The following is a 24,180-nucleotide window of genomic DNA, read 5'->3' as shown; positions in this document are numbered from 1 at the left end:
AAAACATTTATGGAGAAGATGCTGTGACTGATGGGACGTGTCTGAAGTGGATTGGGAAGTTGGATGCTGGAGGTTTCTCGGGTGCAGTGGCTGCATGGGAAGGTGGACCACGTGCAGTGGAGAGCCATCCAGCGCATACGTGAACTGAGGACAGACCACGTTATGGCACATGGAATTCAGGTGACATACTCAAAGTTTATGAATCATGCGTGGAAAATCCCTTGTATCAGCACAGTTACATTAGTCTGTTTTAAGTCTGGGTTTCACAGAAGTTAAGTAGGGTGGGTGGAGGTGGGATTAAATCCTTCTTGACCACATTACCACATGAGATTCTCTAATCAAACACAAGGAAAATGTTTCATTTCCAAGACAAATTGTGAGGAGGAGGAAGAACTGTTGATATTTTACAATAATGTGGAATGGAAGAGATCATGGGCATATGAAGGGAACCACCACCAGCCCCTCCAAAGGTGGATCTTCAGCCATGGCTGGTGTGGCTCAGAGGATTGAGTGCCCGTGTGCAAACCAAAGGTTTAGAGTTCGATTCCCAGTCAGGACACATCCCAGTCAGGTTTGATTCGGGCCAGGACCGCAGTAGTGGATGTACAAGAGGCAATGACACATTGATGTTTCTCTCTCCCTCCCTACCCCTCCCTGTAAAAACCAATAAATACAATCTTAAAACAAAGAAAAAGGATATTAAAAAAAAAGAAAAGGACCATATTCGTCCAAAGAATGTGGTAGTATGTATGTGGTTGGTTCGGGAGGGAGTACTTTATTAGAACATGCTTGCGTAAAACCAGTGGGTTATTTTCAACAGGTATGGCTCCCTATCAGACCAACTGAAAGCAACACTCCAGGGAGAGCCAGCAGTTTGTCAGCAGAAGACAGGGAAGCTTCTGGATGAGGTGAGAGTTTTGTTTCCCTTTGGTGACCAGGCCAACGTGTTCCCAGCCTGGCTGCCCAGTCGTGACTTGTCCTCAGTACTCAGCAGGCCTCGCAACTTTGCATGGCTGTTTAGTTCAGGCTTTCTGAATTGCTCTTAATGGAGAAAGGTTTCCATTCCCTGGAAGACTGCAGAAGGTACCTGGAAGAGTTCTCTGTTCCAACAGATAACAATATTTTGGGAAGACGGAATGGTGAAGTTGCCTGAAAGATGGCAGAGGGAGGTTGAAGAAAACGGTGAAACCGTTGTTCAGTAATGTTGTTGGTAGAAAATGAAAAATGTGCCTGTCATTGCAACTCCTGGTAAAAACCAAAGGAACCCTTCGGCAAAGAGCAAAGTACTAGTGGTCCAAATGTGCATCTCTGCTTCCATCTCGTGGCCGTTTTGGGGAATGACACCTTAGTGCAGGTCCCCAAGAGAATTGGTTGATTCCAGTGGAATATCAATGACTTTTGACAGCAATGTTAATTACAAGTGCATTTCAAGACATCTAAATGTAAGGATTGTCAGGTTACTTTCTGACTGGTTTCTAGATTAAGGGCAAAGGGAGCACTAAACGTGTATTATGTGACATTTGTTGGAACTGGCTTTTAGCATGATGGAGTCCAGTTTTTACTTGGTCTAAGTTGTTTGTAATTTTTTGTAATTTGTCTTGTGTGTTGCAGCTTCTTTAAACAAGGGGAAAATAAAATGTATTAAAAAATCTCCACTCGGAGGTTAAATCAAATCAAATCGCTATCATGTTATGTACGTGCCCTTCCACACACGTCTAGAGGCCTGTTTCCTAGAGTGTGTCTTGGCTTCATTTACTCTTTTCGGTTCCTCAAATGAGTGCCACTCTTGTACAATTTGAGGTCTTGTGCCTAACACATGTGTTTAAGGGTGCAGATTTTGTTCTCAAGTTTAAGTATGTAGTATGTTTAGCATCATTCAGTTCAAACCATTTTGTAACTCACATGGTGGTTCATTTTGGAGGTTCTGTAGGAGTCTATTTCAGAAGTACCAAGCAGGAGAACTTTCCAGTCACCCATTTTCAGTGAACTCTAGCTTTAGTGCTGCGAGAGCAAAACACATACTGTAATTGATTTCAATGGTGCAATTCTGGTTGAAGCTGTCATTATACCGGGTTGGCCCAAAAGTCAGTACGGTCCCCACCACCCTTTTGCCATCCTACCCCCTTTTGTGACTCTGGATTGCGTTCTTGTCTTTAACTTCATGTGAAACCATTCTGTTAGAGTGTATCACGACAGATGTCATACCAGCATGCGTTTCAATAAAAAACTCACCAAAACCATTGAGTGATGTTGTGGCCATTTTCATCCTGAAGATGGGTGAACATAAGGAACAGTTTTGGCACATTAGGCTTTGTCATTTCAAGAAAGGTGAAAGCACATCTGCAATGCCCAAATAAAGATGTGTAGTGTGTATGGAGAAGGCACCCTTAGGTGATGAAATGTGTCGAAGTGATTTGCGAAGTTTCACACCCAAGATTTCTCGCACAAAGGTGCCCCACGGGCATGGCAGACCAGTAGCAGTTCACGGCCATCGAGTCCAGACCTTACCTGAGGACAGACCAGGTTATGCCATGTGGGAGACAGGTGACATACTCAAAGTATCCAAATTGAGCACTGAAAATCATTTGCACCTGCATGATTACGTGAATCGCTTTGAAGTTTGGTTTCCACACATATTGAAGGGATGGGGGGGACCTTCTTGACCTCATTCCCACATGCGGTTTTCTAGTGAAACCTAAGGAAACTGTTCTGCTTGCAAGCAAATTGCTAGGGGCATATGAACTGTTAAACTTTGAGAATAATATGGAACAGGAGAGATAGTGTGCAAATGAAGGAACTACCACCAGCAGCTCCTCCACAGGGCGGTCTTCATCCAAAGCAGGTGATGTTGCCTATGTGGTGATAACAGAGGGAGTTCTGTAGGAGGTGCTTCTTGGGGTAATTTGCAAGAGGTGCTGCCCCATCACTGCAAGACCAACTGCATGCACTTCCTGTTGACAGAGTTGAAGCAGAAGACGGGGAAGCTTCAGGATGAGGTGGGAGCGCACGTTTCTGTTTGGTGACCAGTGAGAAACGGTTCCAGCCTGGCCGCGCAGCCATGATTCATCAGCAGTACTCACCAGAAATTGCACTTTTGCATGGCCGTTTAGTTCAGTATCCCGAATTTCTCAGTGGAGAGAAATTTCCGTTCCGTGGAAGACTGCAGAAGGCGCCTGGAAGAGCTGTGCTGCTAAAGGTAACAGTGCTGTGGGACGATGGAATGGGAAGTTGTCTGAAAGATGGCAGAGGGCAGTGGCAAGGAATGGCGATGACGTTGTGCAGTTATAATTTGGGAGGAAAATGAAAAGTGTGCCCGTCATTGCATTTTACCGTAAACAGCTAAGGAACCTTTCAGCCAAGGCTTTGGTGCGATACGCATTGTATCTGTCGGTTTCTGCTACTGTCTTGTGGCCGTTTTGGGGAATGACTCCTTAGTGCATGTCAGCAGGAAAAGGGGTTGATTCCAGTGGGAATCCCTTTGACTTTCATAGTAGTGTAATTTAGAAGCTCAGTTGAAGACGTCTAAATGTCAGGATTGTGTAGTTACTTTCTACTGGTCTCCAGATATCGGCCGAGGGAGCAATAAATGTATTTTCTGTGACGTTTTTTGGAACTGGCTTTGTAGCGTATTGGAGGCAGGTTTTTACAAGTGCCAAGCGTGCTTGAAAATCGTTTGTAATTTTCTTTTTCCATCGGAGGTTCTTTAAATAACCTGGAGGTCAAATTTATTTGAAATTGTCCACCGAGAGGTAAAAAAAAGTAAAGTAAAATACAAGCGCTCTCATTTTGTGTACGTGCCCCCGAGGACATATCTACGGGCTCGTTTCCTCCACTTTGCCTGGACTTGGTTTACTATTTTAGGTTCCTCCCACAGGTGCAAAACTTGTGCATTTCCAGCTTCTCTGTCTAACCTGTGCATTCAAGGGTAAAGATTTCTTTCTCAAGTTTTCATACAGAGCATCTTTGCCATCAGTCTTGTCGAGTTATTTTGTTTTTTACATTTATGTATTCACTTACTTTGATTTTTTAAAAAAAGTTATTGATTATGCTATTAGTTTTCCCAATTTCCCTCCCCTTTTCCCCCCTCCTCCCTGCACCCCTTACCCTCCAGCATTCCTCTCTCCCCTTAATTCATGTCCATGTGTTGTACATATAAGTTCTTTGAGTTCTCTGTTTCCTATACCATTTTTCATCTCTCGCCATCTATTTTGTGCCTACTAATTATGCTGCTTCTTCTCTGTACCTTCGTCCCCCTATTCTTCCCCTCCCCGCTGAAATCCCTCCATGTGAAGTCCATTTCTCTGATTCTGTTCGTGTTCTAGTTGTTTGCTTAGTTTTGGTTTTCTTTTCGGTTCAGTTGTTGATGTGAGTTTGTTGTCATTTCACTGTTCATAGTTGTGTATGTTCTTCAATTTCTTAGGTAAGTCCTTTTAACATTTCATAGAATAAGGGCTTGGTGGTGATGAACTCCTTCAACTCGACCTTATCTGGGGAGCACTTTATCTGCCCTTCCATTCTAAATGATAGCTTTGCTGGATAGAGTCATCTTGGGTGGAGGTCCTTGCCTTTCATGACTTTGAATACTTCTTTCCAGCCCCTTTTTGCCTGTAAGGTTTCTTTTGAGAAATCAGCTGATAGCATTATGGGCACCCGTTTGTAGGTAAATCTCTCCTTTCAGTTGCTGCTTCTAAGATTATCTCTTTATCGTTAATGTTGGGTAACTTAATGATGATGTACCCAGGTGTGTGGTTTTACTATCATTCCATGCAAATTATTTTCTAAATCCAATTGTGATTTATTTTGGGGTGGTCATTTAGAAGTGTATTTCGTAATTTGTAAATGTAAGTACTTTCTAGTTATCTCGTTACTGATTTCTTGATTAATGGCAGTGAGAGCAAGAAATATGTGTGTGTGTATACACACACACACACACACACAAACACATTTCAGTCCTTTAAAATTTGTTGGAACTTGCTTTATGTTACAATATGGTCAGTTTTTATAAACGTCTCCATGGTACTTGGAAAGCATCTGTAATCTACAGTTTTGGGGTGAAGTGAAGTACTTGCGCACATTGAATGCAATTTGCTTCTCATGTTTTTTAAAAAATATTTTTTACTATATTTTTGTGGGCTTCATTGGTTCTGAAACAGAGAGAGTTTTGGTAAATCTCCTATAATGATTATTAGTCTATTTTTCTTTGTAGCTCTGTTCTATATAATTTTGAATTTATGTTATTGAGTGAATAAAAATTTGAAAGTAACTGATAAATTGAACTTACTGATATGAAGTACTCCTTTTTATATGTAGTGGGGTTTTTGGTTTTTTTTTGCCTCCAAGTCTACTATATGTGATATCATTTTGATTTGGTTAATGTTCGTGTACTATATTTTCCCCATTCTTTCACTTTAGATCTCTTGTTATGTTTCAGATAGCTCTGTTTTATGTTAGTTATGAGTGGATGGTAAAATCAATTAAAGAATTGATCTTGGTGGAGGATGTCATGTAGGGGGCCCAATAATTTTCTCGTTCAGTGGTTCCAGCACCTTGTATTATATCACAAATATGTTCCCACATATGTAAGGAGATATTTTTATCATAGAAAATAACCACGGCACCTCACATCATCGCTGTCTCATTTATGCTCTTCTGTGTGTAGGTTTTCTGACTCTCTCCTGTAAGTGAGGTTCTCCCGCCTATGCATATCTTACATTTTTCCATTTTCATTTGCTAACCTGTGTCATACCTGTTGGATTATTAGACCAGCCCAAAGATAGTTGAGGTCACAGGAAAGGTTGTTTCTCCACCAGGTAAGCAAGCAGTCAGGTGTTTAATATGAAGTGAATTTGGGGAGTACGTGTACATCACCATTTACTTAAGGAAGATGTAACAATTTAAGTAAAGTAACTTATTCTCAGAACAGAATGGTTATATCAGTAAAATATGGAACAATGTTCTCATGTAGCTTGTGGATATACAACTTGTATTTGAAGTTTCAAAGGTGGCAATGAAGAGGGCTAACATTTTGCACTTGGCACGTTGATTTTAAACTGGCTGTTAAGGAAGGGAAGGGTGAGCTTTGCGCAGTGGCAGTATCATAGCCAAAGAGGTTTATCTGAGGCGCGATTATTGCTAAAAGAAAGGGAAGACTGAGAAATTACTTAGGATTGTCATCTCATTTCTTCCTAAGAGGTTTAGTGGCCACAGTTTGGTTTAGGAAGAGAGCTTCAGCACCATCACCTCAGCTTCAGACAGTGACACTCCTAGCAAGAGCTTGTTGACCCTCTTACCGTCTCCTCATGTCTTAAAGTTTTGGGAGTTGCCCAACAATAATCAACCTGCCAGGTATGCTGGCTTTTTTCCTAAATTACCTGCATGTCCCCCATTTCACTGTTGAAATCTAAGACTCTGTTCTTCCATTCTCCAAAATACCCTGTATACCCAATATCACCTCAATTTATTTGGTATTCATTTGAATGTGAATTCCCCTTGTCGATGTATTAGACATTGAATACCTCCCATTAATCAGATTAATTTGATTTGATTGTCATCTTAGCTGTGAGAATGTAGAAGGTATGATAAAAAATAATTTTTTAATCCCCACAGGTTTGGTTATCCAGCCATGTGACATTCATGGCCGGGACAGTAACTTCTGGAAAGTGTAGTTAGTCTCTGAGAGATCATGGGCATCTCCTGGCGAAAGTAAGCATTATTATTATTTTTTGCTCTGTCAGCCTTTTTGGTCTATTTCTGCAGGGCTTGGTATAATTTAGTAGTGCTGGGAGTTATTTTCTTCTCTTGTATACTTACATTGGCATGAAAACCTGTTTCTGAGGTCAGCTGCTTGGAGTTAGAGATTCAGGAATGTTTTTTATGGGCTCCTGGCTCTGTTTACATTGTGAGGACTCGGTTCTGCTCCTGCATCTGGCAACTGGGCTCCATTGTCCAGCCGTAACCCTGGAGTGTGGCTGTGGGGTCCTGGTTACAGATCTGGGTTCTGTGTCCTGGGTCTGTGGCCTGAGGTTGAATCTGTGTGTCTGGGATCTGGAGTCTCTTATGGTGCAGCTTCATGTCCTGAGTTGGTATTTGTTGTTGATGTTGGTGCAGCTCTGGCTCTAGGGTCTGATGTATGGAACCTGGTGTCCAGGGTTCTCTGTCAGTGTCTGGTGTCCAGTGTATGGCATTCAGGATCCATGATCTGACCTGGGTTGTAGGGACGGTTTTGGGATTGGGGCCGGGGTGTGGGGTTCAGCTTTTGGTTCTGGGTCTGCTCCGGGGTCCAGGTTTGGACCCAAGGGCCTGTGTTCTGTCCTGAGTCTGTCTGTGGCATCTGGCATCTGTGAAGTGATGGTCATTGGCTCCAATTCAATGCCAGCAGGAGTTCCGGAGTTGGGGTGTGGGGAAGAAGGAAACGTTATGTAGTGCAAATAGCTCCGTTTTGAAAGTAATGGTTGTGAGCGCAGCAAGGCTGTTAGGAAGCTCGGTTGTTCCAGGTGAATCATAAGGCAGCACCTCTGTGGGTCAGCCCAGTGGTGCTGCTGCTTAGTTGTGAAAGCATCATGGTTGTGAGGGGGCCCTGAAGTGAGGCAGCCCCGGGGCAAGTTCCCCCTCACCCTGTGCTGCTCAGCGTTTCTCTGCTCTTTCTGGTCTGGTCCTGTCATTTCCTCTCTGCTCGGCTGCATTTGCAAACAAAGAAACGCACATTGGGAAAAGGGTCCCTCCTAGTGAGGAGATCGGGCTGGGTAAGCAGAGAAAAGGCCTCTGGTGTTGTCACCAGAGCTGTGTAGGTTATTTTTATTCTTAAATTATGCCAAGTTTTCCTCTTTTACCTTCTCTCTCTCTCTCTCTCTCTTTACCCAAACTGAGACTGCCTTTTTTTGTGGCAGCTTACTTAAATTATAGAGAAAAATAAAAATTAATTCAAAATCCTACCCAAACAGGTAACAACTGCTATTGTTTTAACTATATACCCTTCTAGACATCTCTCCTTGCCTATTTCCTTTCTTCTACTTTCTCTGGATTTAATTTATTTTTCTGGGTTTGTAATATGGATACAGAACATGTGAATTTGCAACTGTTTCCCACTAATGTGCAGATTTGTCACTGTGTTTTCACATACATTTTTAATGCATTATTTTAAATACTCAGTTGGAATGATTTTTAAACTTCAATTGTGATTCATTTAGAGGGATATTTAGAAGTGTATTTCATATCTTGTAAGTGTAAGAATTTTCTGGTGACATTTACAAGTGACTTCTAAATTATCTACAGTGAGAGCGAGAAACTTCATGTAATTTCAATGCTTGGAAATTTTTTTAAAACTTCATTACAATATGGTCAATGTAAAAAACGTTGTAAGCATGCATCTCTGCTGCCATCTCGTGGTCATTTTGGGAATAACACCTCAGGGCCGGCCAGCAGGAAAAGCTGTGTATAGTCGGTTATCTGTGAATGTTGAACGTAATTTGCTGCTCATGGTGTTTCTCATATTTTCATTGAATTTTTTGAGGTGGTCTCTTGTTTCTGAAAGAAGAATGCTGTATTCCTGATGAGATAGGTTTGTTAAATCTATTAGGATTATAAATTTTTGTTTGTGTCTGTGTTGTATATAATTTAAGTTTATGATATTAAGTACAAGGTGAATTTGGATCTTCCGGGTAAATTAAACTTTTTGATAGGAAGTACTCATCCTCTGTAGTCATGCTTTTTACCTCGAAGTCTACTGCATGTTATTATGTAATTTTCATGTGGTTTATGTTTCTGTAATACAGGGTGGGCAAAAGCAGGTTTAGAGAGACCAAGCTTAATGTTGCCTTATTATTTAATAATTATGATGTTTTTTTCCATGTGAACAACTGTAAAGCTGCTTTTGCAGCATCCTGTGTATCTGTTCCCATTCTTTCACTTTCAATCTTCTTTCACCCTATGGTTTAGGTAATTGACATGTTCTTCCAGTTTGTGTCTTGTCTTTTTATTGTCTGAACAAGTTCTTTTTCAGAGTTGTCCTTAATTTTATAAAGTACATACTATTAATGTATTTCTTCATTAAATAGCCTGTTCACAAGTATACCTGATTCCTGGCTGTTTTGGTTGAAATGGACCACTAAAAATGAAACCTACAGATGAGGGGCGGGGCCTGTCTGAGGTCAGAGGCAGGACTGGGCTGGAGGTGAGAGGGGGCCGCAGATGTGGGTGGGGCTTGGTGGGAGGCAAATTTAGGCTGAGGGGCGTGAGGGGCTCGCAATTCTGGTGGAGAGATGAGCAAGCACGCGCGCTGGAAGTTAGGTGCTGCGGGCTGCCGGTGGCTGCTGGTCGCCGTGGTCCCGAGGTGTTGTTCACAGCCTAAGCTGATGCAAGCAACGCAATCCAGGGACAGGAGCTGAGCTGCGTAGGGGCTATGAGGTGAGGGGGGTCGGGAGGTAGATACAGCCACCCTATGGGGAGCAGAAAAGGGGGGCCAGACTGCTTCTGGGGTGCATGTCTCAGGTCCCAATTTAGCTGACCACTTCTTGTGGGACCACTTTTCTGTATTTATCTAGAGTATATTTCAGTTATAACTTTGGTCTATGGATATACAATGATACCCATTTTTAACCCAAAAACAAGATATTTTCCATTTGCTAAAGTTTCTGTTATTGGGTAGCAATTTCCAATTTCATTCATACAGATCCTGTATGTCGTTGTTAAGTTTATTCCCAGGTTGTTGTTTTTTTACCTGTTTTTTTAGAGTCGTTTTTAAAAATTATATATTTAATTTACTATTTCTACATATTTATTTCCGCATGTTATTTTCCCATCAGTGCACTAAATTCTATTTGTGATTATTTTTCATCAATTCTCATGAGTTACGAAGGTAAACATGCTCTCATGCAATAATGATCGTTAAATGGTTGTAGCTGTAGGTGACTTAGAAATAGTTAAAGCCTGAAAGAACACAGGAAGTGAGGGAATGTGAGGAGACAGAAAAATTTTCTTTGTTAGTCATACATACTCAATAAAATAGTAACATCCTTCGTAGCATTTTAAATGAGTTTGGGGCCTGGAAGCATGGTGTTCTAGAAATCAGAAGTAGTTTGTTACAGGGAATGTGCCCCGGGGAGGTAATCTGAGGAACACAGAGTGTGACAAATGTCCACATTTTCAAAGAGGAAAACTTGAGATGGTGAAATGTGGAATCTAACAGAGTAAGAATCTCTGTTCTAAGTGACATTATGAATCAGTTATTACAGTGACATATGAGCAGTGGAGAGAAGCAGGGATCCTCAAATGAGTACTGTGTTTAATCACAGTGTGATTCGGTCTCCTAAGTGGACGGGTCTTCCTTTGCCTCCTGATCTATTGTCTAGGACACTTCTCCCCGACATTTGTCAGATGGCTGGCCTTTTTTATTCTTTAAGTTTTAGCTTCCATGCTTCCTGTTCCAAGAAAGGCAGCATTTCAGGCATAGGATGCAAAGGGACATGCTGTTTGTATTCTAATGGAGTCTTCAGGATACAGAACAGGGTTTGTCATTCTCAGCACTATGGACCTTTTGGGCCACAGAAATCCTTCTCCTGGGTGATTGTCCTCTGCATTGTAGGTGCTTATTAGCATCCATGACCTCTATTCACTGCCCACACCCTGGCTTCCCTTCCCCTCAGGACAATCTAGGATGACTCAGCACATTGCCTCAAGCCCCCTTGGGGGCAAAAGTCACCTTTGGTTAAGAAACAGTTTGAGGCTTTTATCATTTTTGATAGCAGAAAGATCTTGGTTTGGTATGTAGGGTTTTTATTATTTTTCTACGTAAATTATTTTCCAGTCTGTGATTTATTTTGGGAAGGTATTTAGAAGTGTATTTTAAAACATCTAAATACAGGGACTTTCTAGTTACCTTGTGACTGGTTTCCAGATCAATGGCAAAGAGAGCAATAAATAGTTTGTGAGACATTTGTTGAAACCTGGATTATAGCTCACTGTAGTTATTTTTTTAAAAAAAGTTCCAAGTGTGGTTGAAAAGCATTTTTAATTGACTTTGTTGGTGCTTACTTTAACAGCGAGGAAAAAAATTTTCAAAATACTACCCCAAGAGTTAAAAAGAAGTGCTTTCATTTTATGTATATACACTTGCAGATATGTCAATGTGCACATTTCTGTCTACTTTTCTAGATTTTATTTACTATTTTAGATTCTTAGTATGGGTGTTACAGAGCAAGGGGAGGGGTGGGGGTGGTTCCTTCACGGTAAATTATTACAGAAAGGATTCCCCCTTTCTGTCTCTGGAGGTTCTTTCCCCCACGCCCACCTGCTAGGATCGAAATGCCCGCCGCCAGAGGAAAGACGTCTCTCAATGCCAGAGACTGGTGAAAAGGAAAGGAATTGTTTATTTGAAAGTTACACAAACTTAGAATAATGACCTAATGTCTTCAATAAGATACTAAAGTCCTCTAGAATACCCACAGATGCACAGTCCTTCCCTCTCCCTGTGCCCAGTCCGGGGTACCGTGTCTCAGGAAAAGAAGTAGAAGTCCGTGATTCAGGCTCCCGGCACCATCAGCTGTGTGGCTGCTGCAATCTCCAGTTAATCCAAAGCTGTGTGGCACCTTCTCATGGCCCACCAGCAAGAGTCCTTTCTCCCCTTTCTCTATGGCTGCAAAGTCTCTCCTGCTGCCTAAGCCGCATGGCAAAAAGAAGCACTCCAAAACCTCGTGGTCCTCTCTACTCTCCTTCAGAACCGAGTGGTCCTTTTCCCCACTTCAGAACCACATGGACCTCTATCTATCTACTTGCTTCAGAGCCTCGTGGTTCTCCTTCCTTCAGAGCCGCATGGTCTCCTCCTTCTCCCCCAAAACCTTGTGGCCCTCCTCTACTACTATGGAACCGCGTGGTCTCTTCTTCCAATGGCTGCCAGGCCTAGGTTTAAATCCCAGTGCCCATCTTCCTTTGCAGCCCCACTTCTGACTCCTCCTACAGTCAGCTACACCTGCCAGCATCCCTGTATTCTTTCAGCTTTACTGGGCTGCCATAGTAAGTCTGGGCAGGTGTGGCCCCATGGCATGGAGCCAATCATCTCCAAGCTCTTACGCAGGTGCTGTAACCAGGGGGAGTTGCTTCCCAGTCCCATCGTGGGTGGAAGTCACTCCCATCTCCCTGGCTCAAAGCATGGCCACAGCTACTTAACACATCCATGAAACCAGTTAAAGGTTATAGATATGTTAAATGACCGTGCCAGGGGTTAGCTGCAAAGCTCTTGCTACCCAAAACAGCTCTGAATGGCCCTGTTCCGTGTGTCCCATCCCCCTTGGCTCAGGCCTGTGGGGGTGAAGACATCCTACATACATTTTTCTAATATTTCCTGGACACCCTGAGTCCTGGACCCCATTACAAATCCCTTCTTGGGGCCCTCCTCTTGGCTGCACCCTGCTTCATGGGCACAAATGTATATCTTCAGCTTTTATATTTGATAATGTGTATTTAAGGGTGAAGATGTTTTCCATAAGTCTTGGTATGCAGTATCTTTATCACCATTCAGTTTATTTTGTAATTGAAATTGTGCTTTATTTTTGAGGTTGTTGAGGAGTGTATTCCCTAACTACCCAATGTAAGGACTTTCCAGTCACCCATTTGTAGTAAATTCTAGCTTCAGTGCAATAGGAGCGCTCAGAGAAACACGTTGTATATAATTTCATTGCTGCAATGCTGGTTGAAACTGGCTTTGTATCGGCTTGGCCAAAAGATAAAAAGTTTTAGGAAGATGGAATTATGAAGATTCCTGAATGATTGCAGAGTAGTGGGACAAAATGGTGAATACGTTGTTCAATGACATTACTGGTGAAAACGAAAAACGTCTCTTTCTTTGTGTCTTTACCTAAAAATCGAATGAACCTTTTGGCCAAGCAAATAGTAGTGTTCCAAGTGTGCATCTCTGTTGCCCTCTAGTGGGCATTTCAGGGATAACATGTTAGTGGCAGGTGAGCAGGAAAAGTGGTTGAGTGTAGTTAGAACATCAATGAATGTTGACTGCAATGTTACTGAGACGTGCATTTAGTTACTTTTAAGTATCAGGCCTTACTAGTTACCTTTTGTTCCTGATTTCTATATTAACAGCAACGACAGAAAGAAACATACCGTATACAATTTCAGTCCTTTGAAATTTGTTAAAACTCGCCTTTGCACAGGATGGTCCCTTTGAAAATTGTCCCAAGTGTGTCTCTCTGCTGCCATCTCATGTGTCAGGTGAGATGACAAATCTCATCATCCCACCGGTGTGGCCATGGCTCGCCTCTCAGTTGTGGCTTCGGGGTCACGTGCCTTGCAGTCGTGGGACCCTCTGCCCACTGCTGGCTGCAGGCAGAGGAGGATGGTCCGCATTGCACTGCACAAGGACAGTCAGTCCTCTGACCCCCTGTGCGCAGTGCAAGGCCCTGCTGGCAGGCGGTCGCTCTCTCAGGCCATGTCTGCTGCTGTTGCCACAAGATTTAACAAGTTTAGCAAAGTAACCTATTCTCAACTGAGTGATCACAGTCATGAAATTCGGAAGAGTTTATTAGTTTACCTTGTGTTGAGTAGTTTGTACGATTGCCTCCCAAAAAGTCACATTCCACGAATGCTGCACTTTTCATCAATTACCTATCACCCATTTTACCTCTATAAGACCCTGTTTCCCCATCCTCCCAAATGTCCTTTATCCCTGCTATCACTTCATTGTCTGGTCTTCGTTTGTGCTCATGCATATATGAAATGTGGAATATCCTGTATTGATCAGATTATGTTATTTTGATTATTATCCCACATGTGTTAGAGCCGACAAGATTTGAGGAAAATAATTGCTTTTTAATTCCCCACAGTTTTGAAAAATTGCCGGTGAGGAATGAACGGCGAGACAATGCTAACTCCTGAACCTGTTGCAAGTGAGAGATCATGGACATCTGCCCTGCAAGGTCAGCATCCTTTTTGTTCGCTCTGTCTTTTGGCCTATCACTGCTTGGTTTGGTAAAAGTCTGAAGTTTGCATTTGGAGAGACGTGGGTTTTATCCTATTGAATGGCAGCGTTGTTTACAATGGGAGCATCCGGTTCAGCTTCTGCCAGTGGCCTCTGGCAACCGGGGCCCGGTGTCTGGCCCCAACTCCAAATTCTGGCCATGGTATCCTGGTTATAGATCTGCATCCTGTGTCCAGGGCCTGTGCTTCAGAGTCAAAATGCATTCAGTTGTGTGTCTGCAGTCTCGCACCTCTTAGGTTGTGGCTCTGTGTCCTGGGCTCGCATGTGAGGTCCACGTGCACATGAAGCTTTTGGTTTTGGTGTGTGGAGTCTGGCATGAAGGGTCCCATGTCAGTTCTTGGTATCTGGTGTTTGGCCTTCAGACTTCACAGTCTGGCTAAGTTGAGGGCACACGGCTCTGAGTTTGGGGCTTTGGGCCTGGAGTGTTGGTTGTTTTGGGTCCGCTCCAGGGTCCAGGTTTCAGAGTCAAAGGTCTGGGTCCAGGATCCTGAATTTGGCTCTGGTGACTGGTGTCTGTCAACGGACGATCATTGTGTTCAATGCAATGCCAAAATGAATCCTCAAGTGAATGGAGTCGAGGCAGGTTAGTAAAAAAGGTAGAGAAATTCCTTGGTAGTGGAATGGGAAAAGTGAGTTTGATAGCAGAGTAACAGCAATGATTTATAGCCCGGTAATAAATATGAGGATCTTATCTTCCCTAACCAAAGATATTTGAGAAAAATGGTTTACACATTGCAGACCACGCAGGGGAAGACCCACCGCAGTCCCAGCCCTTCTCTGGTGACTTTTCTGAAGGAGAAATCACCAGAGAAGGACCCTGATCATTCTGTGTGCTCGTTTTGTTGCATGAGCACATGAAAGGACAGCCCTGGAAGTCAGAGTACTGTGTGCAGATTGGTCTTCTAAGACCTCCTGTAAAGTCCTCAACGTTAGAAAACAGGTAAAACCCTTAAAAAAGGACCCAGCATGCACTGTTTGTTGAGCACACGTGCGCCTTCCCTTCTCTTCTTTGCTGCATATCTTCACTCTGTTTCTCCTTCTCTCCAAAGGTCCCCAGGAGACTCGCAGCCAGGGGAGCCGTGGGCAGCAGCAGGTCGTCCCGGGCTCACCCCTGATCCTGTCTCCAAGGGCCTTCTTTGTGTCTAACTTTTCCGTTTCCCAAGAAGCAGTTCTGTCTATGCTCACTCTTGTTGCTGTGATTGTGCCTCTTCTCTCTGAAGCCCTTTCTTTGCTTCACTGTCCTTAGATTTAATGTACAAACGCTTTAAATTCCCTGGCTTTGTGTTGTGCAATTGTGCTGCAGGAAGTGAAGAATCCACACACATGAGACCTTTCCAGGGCAAACCCCCTTTGGGTACAGTCCCTTTTCCATGACAGAATAAGCAAAGTTTGTTTATTCATTTATCTGTGGATGGACATTTGAATACTTTCCATGTTTCAGTTGTTAACAGTGCTGTTATGAATAATCCTGTATAAGTTTGTTATAACATCTGTTTTCAATTTCTCAGCTATATATTTTGAAGTAGAGTTATTGAACACAGGATCATTTTTTTTGAGGAAATGTCCAACCATTTGATACAAGGTCTATAATATTTTACATTCACGAAAGAAATGGTCAATCATTCTAATTTTTGTTTTTGATCATCAACATTTCTCAGTTTGTTTTTCTCAGTACAGCCTTTGTAGTGTCTGGGAAGGGGTAGTGTGCTGTGATATAGCCATTGAACATCTTCTCTGGTATGTTTTATATTGTACCATTTCTATGAATGTCTTCTCATCAGAAGGGACTGTTCAAGTTTTTAAAAAATCTAGATGTCTGCCTGGGTGTTACGGCTCATTGGATGGAGCACCGTCCTGCAAACCAAAGGGGTCTCCAGTTGGATTCCCAGTCAGGACACATGCCTGGCAAGAAAAGATCTGTGGTGCGTGTGGAGAAGATGCTGTCACTGATGGAATGTGTCAGAAGTGGATTGTGAAATTTCACGGTGATTTGTCCCAGGGGTAGGCAGACCAGGTGCAGTGGAGAGCCCTGAACAGCAGGCGTTCACTGAGAGACAGGCAGGGAGGCAGGAGACAGTTCAAAGTATCCTAATTAGGCTTCGAAAATCATTTGTACCAGCATGGTTACGTCAATCACATGGACGTTTGGGCTCCACAGGAGTGAAGCCATATGATGGGAGAGGCTTCTTGACCAGATTTCCACAAGTGGTCTCCACTGAAAGGTGAGGAAAACATTCCATTTACGTGAAGTTTGTGTTTTGGGGTGGAGGATGATCTTTGCTATTTGAGGTTCGTATGGAACGGGAGAGACGGTGGGCAAAGGAAGGAACCACCACTCGCCCCTCCAAAGGCCGGTCTTTGTCCAAAGGAGGTGATGATGGCCTTGTGGTGGATGCTGGAGGGAGTCCTGCAGTAGGAGCTCGTTTCAGAAAGCCAGCAGGTTCCTGGCTTCACGTATCGTTCCCCATCATACTAACTGAAAGCTCCTCCCGAAGGAAAGAGTCTGGAATTTGTCAGCAGAATATGCGGAAGGTTAGGATTAGGTGAGAGAGCACATTTCTCTTTGGTGACCAGGGAAAATGCTTCCAGCCTGGCTGTGCAGTCCCTATTCCTCCATAGTACTCAGAGACTGTGCTCTTTCTCACGGCCATTTAGTTCGCGTCTCTGAATTTTTCTTTATGGAGAGAAACTTCCATTCCCTGGAAGACTGCATCAGACAGCTGGAAGAGTTATCTGCTCCAAAAGAGAACCATGTTGTGGGACGACGGAATGGTGAAATCCCAAGAATGTGGCAGAGGGTAGTGAAAGAAAACGGTGAAGACATTGTGCAGTTATGTTGTGGGGGGACAATGAAAAGCATGCCCGTCATTGCATCTCAGGGCAAAAAGGCAAGGACCCTTTCAGCCAGGCCATTAGTAGGCTATGCGTTCCATCTCTTGGTATTTGCTGCCCTCTCGTGGTCATTTTTGGGGAATGACATCCTAGTGCAGGGCTGCAGGAAAAGTGGTCAAACCCAGTGGAGAATCAGTGACTTTTCATGACAGTGGTATTTACACGTGCATTTGAAAATGTCCCAATGTCAGCTCTGTCCAATTACCTTGTGACCCGTCTCCAGATTTCCATCCAGGGATCAATAATCGGGTTTTATGTGACATTTTCAGATCTCGCTGTGTAGCGCAATAGATTCAGATTTCTACAAGTGCAAGTGTGCCTGAAATCCTCTGTCATTTGCTTTGTCCGTTGCAGCTTCTTTAAACAATGCACAGGTACAGTTTACTTAAAATTCTCCACCAAGAGGTAAAAAAAATAAAGTAAAATACCCGTGCTTGTATTTTATGTCTATGCCCTTCCGGACGTGTCTACAGGCTCATTTCCTTCCGTTTGCCTGGAGTTTGTTTAGTACTTCAGGTTCCTCATAAGGGTGCACAGTGTGTACATTTCCAGCTTCTGTTTCTAACCTGAGCATTTAAGAGTCAAGTTATTGACTCTTCTTTGTCAAGTCTTGGTACGGAGCATGTTCACTATCCTTCAGGTCAAGTTATTTTGTCATTCCAATGGTGGTTCACTTCAGAGGTTCAGTAGGAGTCCATTTCATAAGTTTGGAAGGAGAGAACCTTCTAGTCATCCATCCTCAGTGAATGGCAGCCTAAGTGCTATGAGGTCCAAGAACATAGGATTTCGATGCTCTGAGGCTGGTTGAATATTGCATGAAATCGGCGTGGCCACAAAGTTTTTTTGCCCCCACCCCTGCCTGTCAAGTGACTGTTCCCGTGTAGTTGTGTTTAATGTTCTTTGAAGCCATTATTTTAGAATCTTTTGTGAGACTTGTCGTATATGCTTGTGTGTAAAAAAACTCATCCAAACTGGTGAATATGTGTGTGTCCATTTTCACATTGAAGATGGATGACTTTAAGCTATGTTTTTGGCACATTAGGCTCTGTCACATCCAGAAAGGTAGAAGCACAACTGTAAGGGAAAAAAGCTCTGTGGTCTGCATGGAGTAGGCGCTGTGAAGGATGGCACATGTCAGAAGCGGATTGCCAAGTGTCATGCTGGAGGTTCCTCGTGTGCAGTTGCTCCACGGGTGTAGCACCCCAGGTGCAGTGGAGAGCCAGAAAGGACAGACGTTCACTGAGGACAGATCATGTTGCGACAGCAGGGAGACAGGCAACGTACAGAAAGCATCCTAATCGGACTTTGAACATCATTTGCACCAGCTGTGTTACATTATCCCTTTGACTTTTTTGTTCCACAGAAGTTAAGCAGGGTGGTGGGGGATGCTTCTTGACCACATATCCACATGCATTTCTCCGGTGAAACAGAAGGGATCTGGTCAGTTTTCAGGTGAAATCGTGAGTAGGGGATGGGTCATTGCTGTGTTAGAATAACATGGAACGGGAGAGATTGTGGGGAAAGAAAGGAACCACCACTCGCCCCTCCAAAGGGCGGTCTCCATCCAAAGGAGGTCAGGTTGTTTATGTGGTGGAATATCGAGGGAGTCCCGCAGAAGGAGTTCCATGTGGAAAACTAGCAGGTGACTGGCAACAGGTACCATTCCCCATCAGACCAGCTGAAAGGTCCACCAAAGGGAAAGAGTCCAGAGTTTGTCAGCAGAAGACACGTAAGCCTCAGGATAAGGCGAGAGCGCACGTTTCTGTTTGGTGACCTGGAAAAAACGGTTCCATCCTGGCCGCACAGTGGTGATTCATCCTCAGTGCTCACTATACCTTGCACCTTTGTACAGCTGTTTAGTTTGTGTCTCTGAATTTTTCTTTTTGGAGAGAAATTTCTATTCACTCCAAGAATGCAGAAGGCACAGAGAAGAGTTCTGTGATCCACAAGAGAACAATCTCGTGTGGTGACGGAACGGTGAAGTTGCCTGTAAGGTGGCAGAGGGCAGCGGAACAAAACAGTGACGACTTTGTGCAGTCACGATGTTTGGGGAAAATGAAAAGTGTGCCTGTGATTGTATGTCAGGGTAAAAAGGCAAGGAACCTTCCAGCCCAGCCCTTCCTGGCCTATGCGTCCCATCTGTTAGTGTCTGCTGCCATCTTGTGGCCATTTTCAGGAATGACACCTTAGTGTAGGTCAGCAGGAAAAGTGCTTGATTCCAGTGCCATTTCAATGACTTGTCAGGGCAGTGGTATTTACAGGTGCAGTTGACAGCATGTACCTCTCAGCAATGTCCAGTTACTTTGTGAGCATTTTTTAAGTTAAGGGAAAGGGAGAGATGAATGTGGTTGATGTGATATCTGTTGGAAGTGGCTTTGTTGTATAGTAGAGTCAGGTTTTGTCAAGTTGCAGGTGAGCTTGAAAATCATCTGTCATCGGTGTGTCTGCTGCGGCTTTCTTAAAGAACGCGGAGGTAAGATGTATACATGATGCTGCACGAAGAGATACCAAAGAAAGCAAAGTAAAATATCAGCGCTGTTATAGTATGTATTGCCCTTCCGGACATGTCTACAGGCTCGTGTCTTGGATTTGTCTAGACTTCATTTACCATTTTAGATTCCTCGTATGGGTGGAAAACTCGTCCATTTCCAGTTTCTGGTTGTAATGTGTTCAGCGAAGGCTGAAGGTTTCTTCTCAAGTTTCGGTCCGTAGGATGTTTAGCGTCGTTAACGTGAAATTGTTTTTTAATCATAGCAGTGGTTCATTTTGCAGCGTCTGTAGGAGTCTGTGCCAGAAGTCCCGAACAAAGAACGTTGTCCCCATGCAGTCTGTGTGGATGCTAGCATAAGGGCTATGAGAGCATAAACACACCGTGTAGGGTTTCGAGGCAGCGCTACTTGTTGAAACTTGCCTTCAGTCAGGCTGGCCAAAAAGTCTTTCAGGCCAAAAACACGGTTAGGTCCCTAACCCCACTTCCACCACCACCCCCCGCCACCCCATTCCCTGTCCTCAGTTGCTCATACTTGCCTTTAACGTCCTTTGAAACCGTTTTGTCAGACTGTGTTGTGGCAGCCATCCTATCAGCGTCCAGAAAGAAAACCTCATCCCAACTGGGCAACGTGTGTGTTTCTTTTCCCACTGAAGACGCATGAAGAGGAGCCACGTTTCCGCCCCCTTTGGCTTTGTCATTTCCAGAAAGGTACAAGTGCACCGGTAAGGTAAGAAAAGGTCTGTGGTGTGTATGGGGAAGATGCTGTGAGTGATGGAACGTGTCTGAAGTGGACTGTGAGTTTCACGCCAGAGATTTTCCTCACCCATCGACCCACGGTTGGGCAGATCAGTTGGAGTGGAGAGTCATTCAGGGCAGACGTTCACTGAGTCCAGACCGCGTTATGGGATGCGGGAGACATACTGAAATTATCCTAATCTAGCGTCGAAAATCATTTGCACCATCACAGTTTCGTTAATCACTTTGACACTTGGGTTCCACAGAAGTTAAGCAGGGTGGTGGGGGACCCCTGTCGATCACATTTCCAGAAGCGTTTCTCTACTGAAGTATAAGGAAAACCTTCTGAAGACAATTTGGGGGGTGGTGGTGAATGGTTGATAATTGAAAATAATGTGTGATAGGAGAGATTGTGAGCAAACAAAGTACCAGCAGCAGCAGCCTCTGTAAAGGGTGGTCTTCATCCATCAGAGGTGATGGTACCCTGTGCTGGAATGAGGAGGGAGTCCCACAGTGGGAGCTCTTGGGGAAACCAACAGGTATGGCTCCCAGTTGGACCCAGCGAAAGCACCATCCAAGCGAAAGAGTCTGGAATTTGTCAGCAGGAGACACATATCTTGAGGAGAAGGTGAGAGCACACGTTTGTCTTTCTGATCAGGGAAAAACGGTTCCAGCCTGGGAATGCAGTGGTAGTTCATCCGCAGTGCTCTCCAGACCTTGCACCTTTGCACGGCCATCGAGTCTGGTCTCTCGGGATTTGTTAGTGGAGAGAAATGTCCATTCCCTGGAAGACTGCCGAAGGCATTGGGAAGAATTCTGTTCTCCGAAAGAGAACAGTGTTGTGGGAGGATGGAATGGTGAAATCGCCTGAAAGGTGGCAGAGGGCAGTGGAGAAAACAGTGAGGTCGTTTTCCAGTCACGTCGTCTGGGGGAAATGAAATGTATGCCTGTTATTGCATCTCAGGCCAAAACACCAGGGAACCTTTCAGCCCAGTCATGAGTGGAATATGCGTTCCATCTGATCGTCTCTGCTGCCCTCTCGTGGCCATTTTCAGGAATCACACCTTAGTGTAGGTCAGCAGGAAAAGAGGTCGGTTCCAGTGGACTATCAGTGGCTTTGGAGGGCATTAGTATTTCTAAGCACATTTAAAAACGTCTCAATGGCAGCACCGTCCAGTTACCTTGTGACTGGTGTTCAGCTTAAGGGCAGAGGGAACTATGAAAGTGTATGATGTGACCCTTTTTTCTGAAGTGGCTTTGCAGCATAGTAGTGATGCTTTGACAAGTTTCAGGCATGGTCGAAAATCATTTGTTATTGCCGTGTTTGGTGCAGATTTCTAAAAGAATGCGGAGGTAAAATTCATGCATAATGCTGCACCAAGAGGTACCCAAAAAAGTGAAGTACAATATCAGCGCCATCACTATATGTACATGCCCTTCCATACATGTCTACGGGCTCGTTTCTTGGATTTTTCTGTACTTAGTTTACCACTTTAGATATTTCACACTGGTGCAAAAGTTGTGCATTTTGCTTCCAACGTGTTCATCAAGGGTGAAGATTTCCTTTTCAAGTTTTGATACGGGGCATCTTTACCATCAGCTATGTCGAGGTATTTTGTAATTCCAAATGCCATTAATTTAGGAGTTTCTATAGGAGTCTATTTCTGAAGTCACGAACAACTGAACTTGGCCGTCATCCATTCTGTGTGAATGTCGCTTAAGAGCTATGAGAGCAAAGAATATATTGTGTAGGATTTGAAGGCTGTGATGCCGGTTGAACCCTGCCTTCAATAGGTCTGGTGAATATGTCAGTTCAGTCCCCAACGGTCCACTATGACACACACCTACCCCATGTCCTTGGTTTGGTCATGCATCCTTTCCTTAATGTCATTCAAAACCGCTTTGTTAGATTGCACCATGACGGCTGTCATACCAGCTCGCGTTACAAAAAAATCTCAACACAAGTGGTGAATGTGTGTGTGGCCATATTCACAGCGAAGATGGAATAACATAAGCTATGTATTGGGCCCTTTTTGGTCTGTCATTTCAAGAAAGGGAAGCACAATTGTAAGGTTCAGAAACATGTAAGGTGTGTACGGAGACGTCGGTGTGACTGACACAACACGTCTGAGGGGGTTCGAGATGCATCACACCAGAGACTTCTGGTGTGCACTTGTCCTATGGGTGGGGCATAGCAGTCGGAGGGGAGAGCCACCCAGGGCAGACATTCCCTGAGGGAAGACCACGTTATGGTACACGGGAGACAGGCCACACAGTCAAAGCACCCTAATCAAGCGTCGAAAGACATTTGCAGCAGCAGAGTCGGGTCCATCACTTATATGTTTGGGTTCCACAGAAGTAAAGGGGGGAGGAGGGTGGACCCACCTAGACCACCTATCCACATGCGATTCTGTACTGAAACATAAGGAAAGCTTTACGTTTCCAAAAGGAGTTGTGAGGGGATGAATCATTGATATTTTAGAATAATGTGGAATGGGAGAGATGGAGGGCACACAAAGGAACTAGCACCATCCCCCTGCAAAGGGCGGTCTTCATGCAAAAGACGTGAGGTTGCGCTCGTTGTGGATCGTACCGGGGCCCAGCCTCGACGGGTCTCAGTGTCCCCGAAGGATGGATGGTGCATGTGAAGAATGAGGGGTCAGACACCAATTTTGACGCCGGAGAATGGCCAGCCTCGTGTGGGTGTGACCGAACTCTAAGAGTTTAATGAAGCTTTATTTTTATAGGGATTTGTTATATGACATCAAAGGAATAGGCTCATGGTATGATTTCTCAAGCAGAAAAAGTCTATACAGAAATTCCAAGAAAATGTACAGGAAGTTCTATAGATTTGCTCATACTAAACAAAGGTTATTTTGACCAGGAGGGCTATCAATCAGACAAGCACAAGTAACTGCATCTACAAAGTTTCAAATGTCTATCGATCATTTGATGTCTAACAAAGTTTTCATAATTTGGCATAGGTCAAAAAGATACGCTAGACTAGTCAGCGGTTATATGTGAACTATTAAAGGTCCTATCTGGTTAGTCTTTCTCACTCAGCCATCTATCTTCCCATTTAGGTTCTTTCTTTCTTTCTTTCTGTTTTTTTTGTGTGTGTTCATTTACTTTAATAACACATTTACCATGTTATCACCATGGAATGTAAAGTCAAGTTAGTCAGGAGATCTTCCCAAGTGCAATAAGGCCTTCTGCAGTACACACAAGTTTGTGTATGTCTGACCAGAGCTTGCTCTTACATCATTAACCACTTCCATCACAGGTAAATTGTTTAGTTTAACATCTATGATGGTTCCAGAGAAAAATAAACATACTGTACATATATAAAAATTGTTTTTCATCACCTCTGCATTGACACTTAAAACACACATTTTTATTTCAAGGTGGCATTTAAAAATTATTGTAACATAACAGCAACAAAATATAACCCTGCAATTACAAAATAGTCTAGTTTACAAGTATGACTCTAAAATAAATACTACCTTCTAGCAGCTGTCATTAGCATTTTAGGTGTGGTTTAAACCCCCCCCCCCCACACAGATGTTCAGTTGTGGGGAGGTTTGTAACAATGTGTGCTGTGCACCATTCTGAACGGGGTAAGAGCCAACCAGCCCTAAAACCAGGAGTAGTTAACCAGTCCACGAGGCAGGCAGAAAAAAAGCTGGGGCAAAGAGGGTTCATACATAACATCAAAAGCACGTGACATTCTGCAGCAAGTGAGAGTATTCAGGATTGGCAGGGTGTCTCCATCAGAACTAATTTCTCCAAAAGAGAGCAACAAGGTGGACACTTTGCTACTGTCAAGTGCATTTAAAAGGGGCATGTTTCTTATGTGCTAATCCGACTCCTCTGAATGACCCAGTCAGTGAACTAGTCACTAGTAATTTAGTCACCCAGCAAACCAAGCCTGCAAGCAAGGAAGCCAATATTCAAATTACCATGTTCCTATTGTCTGACCCACTCAAACGATTTATTTCCAACATAAATACAGAACCTCAATATGAGATCTCTAACTACGGCCACCATCAGCACCACCACGGCCAAGACAGCAGCTCTTCTC

The 24,180-nt window shown here is 43.7% G+C and overlaps 1 pseudogene; it reads left to right on the top strand.

Moving 5' to 3' along the window:
- Positions 1-6,075: 6,075 nt before the first annotated feature.
- LOC128779775 (U4 spliceosomal RNA) lies at positions 6,076-6,143 on the top strand (annotated as a pseudogene).
- The last annotated feature ends 18,037 nt before the right edge of the window (positions 6,144-24,180 follow it).

The sequence above is a fragment of the Desmodus rotundus genome, chromosome 1 (assembly GCF_022682495.2).
Source record: "Desmodus rotundus isolate HL8 chromosome 1, HLdesRot8A.1, whole genome shotgun sequence".
Taxonomy (NCBI): domain Eukaryota; kingdom Metazoa; phylum Chordata; class Mammalia; order Chiroptera; family Phyllostomidae; genus Desmodus; species Desmodus rotundus.
This window is presented reverse-complemented; position numbering and strand designations above follow the sequence as displayed.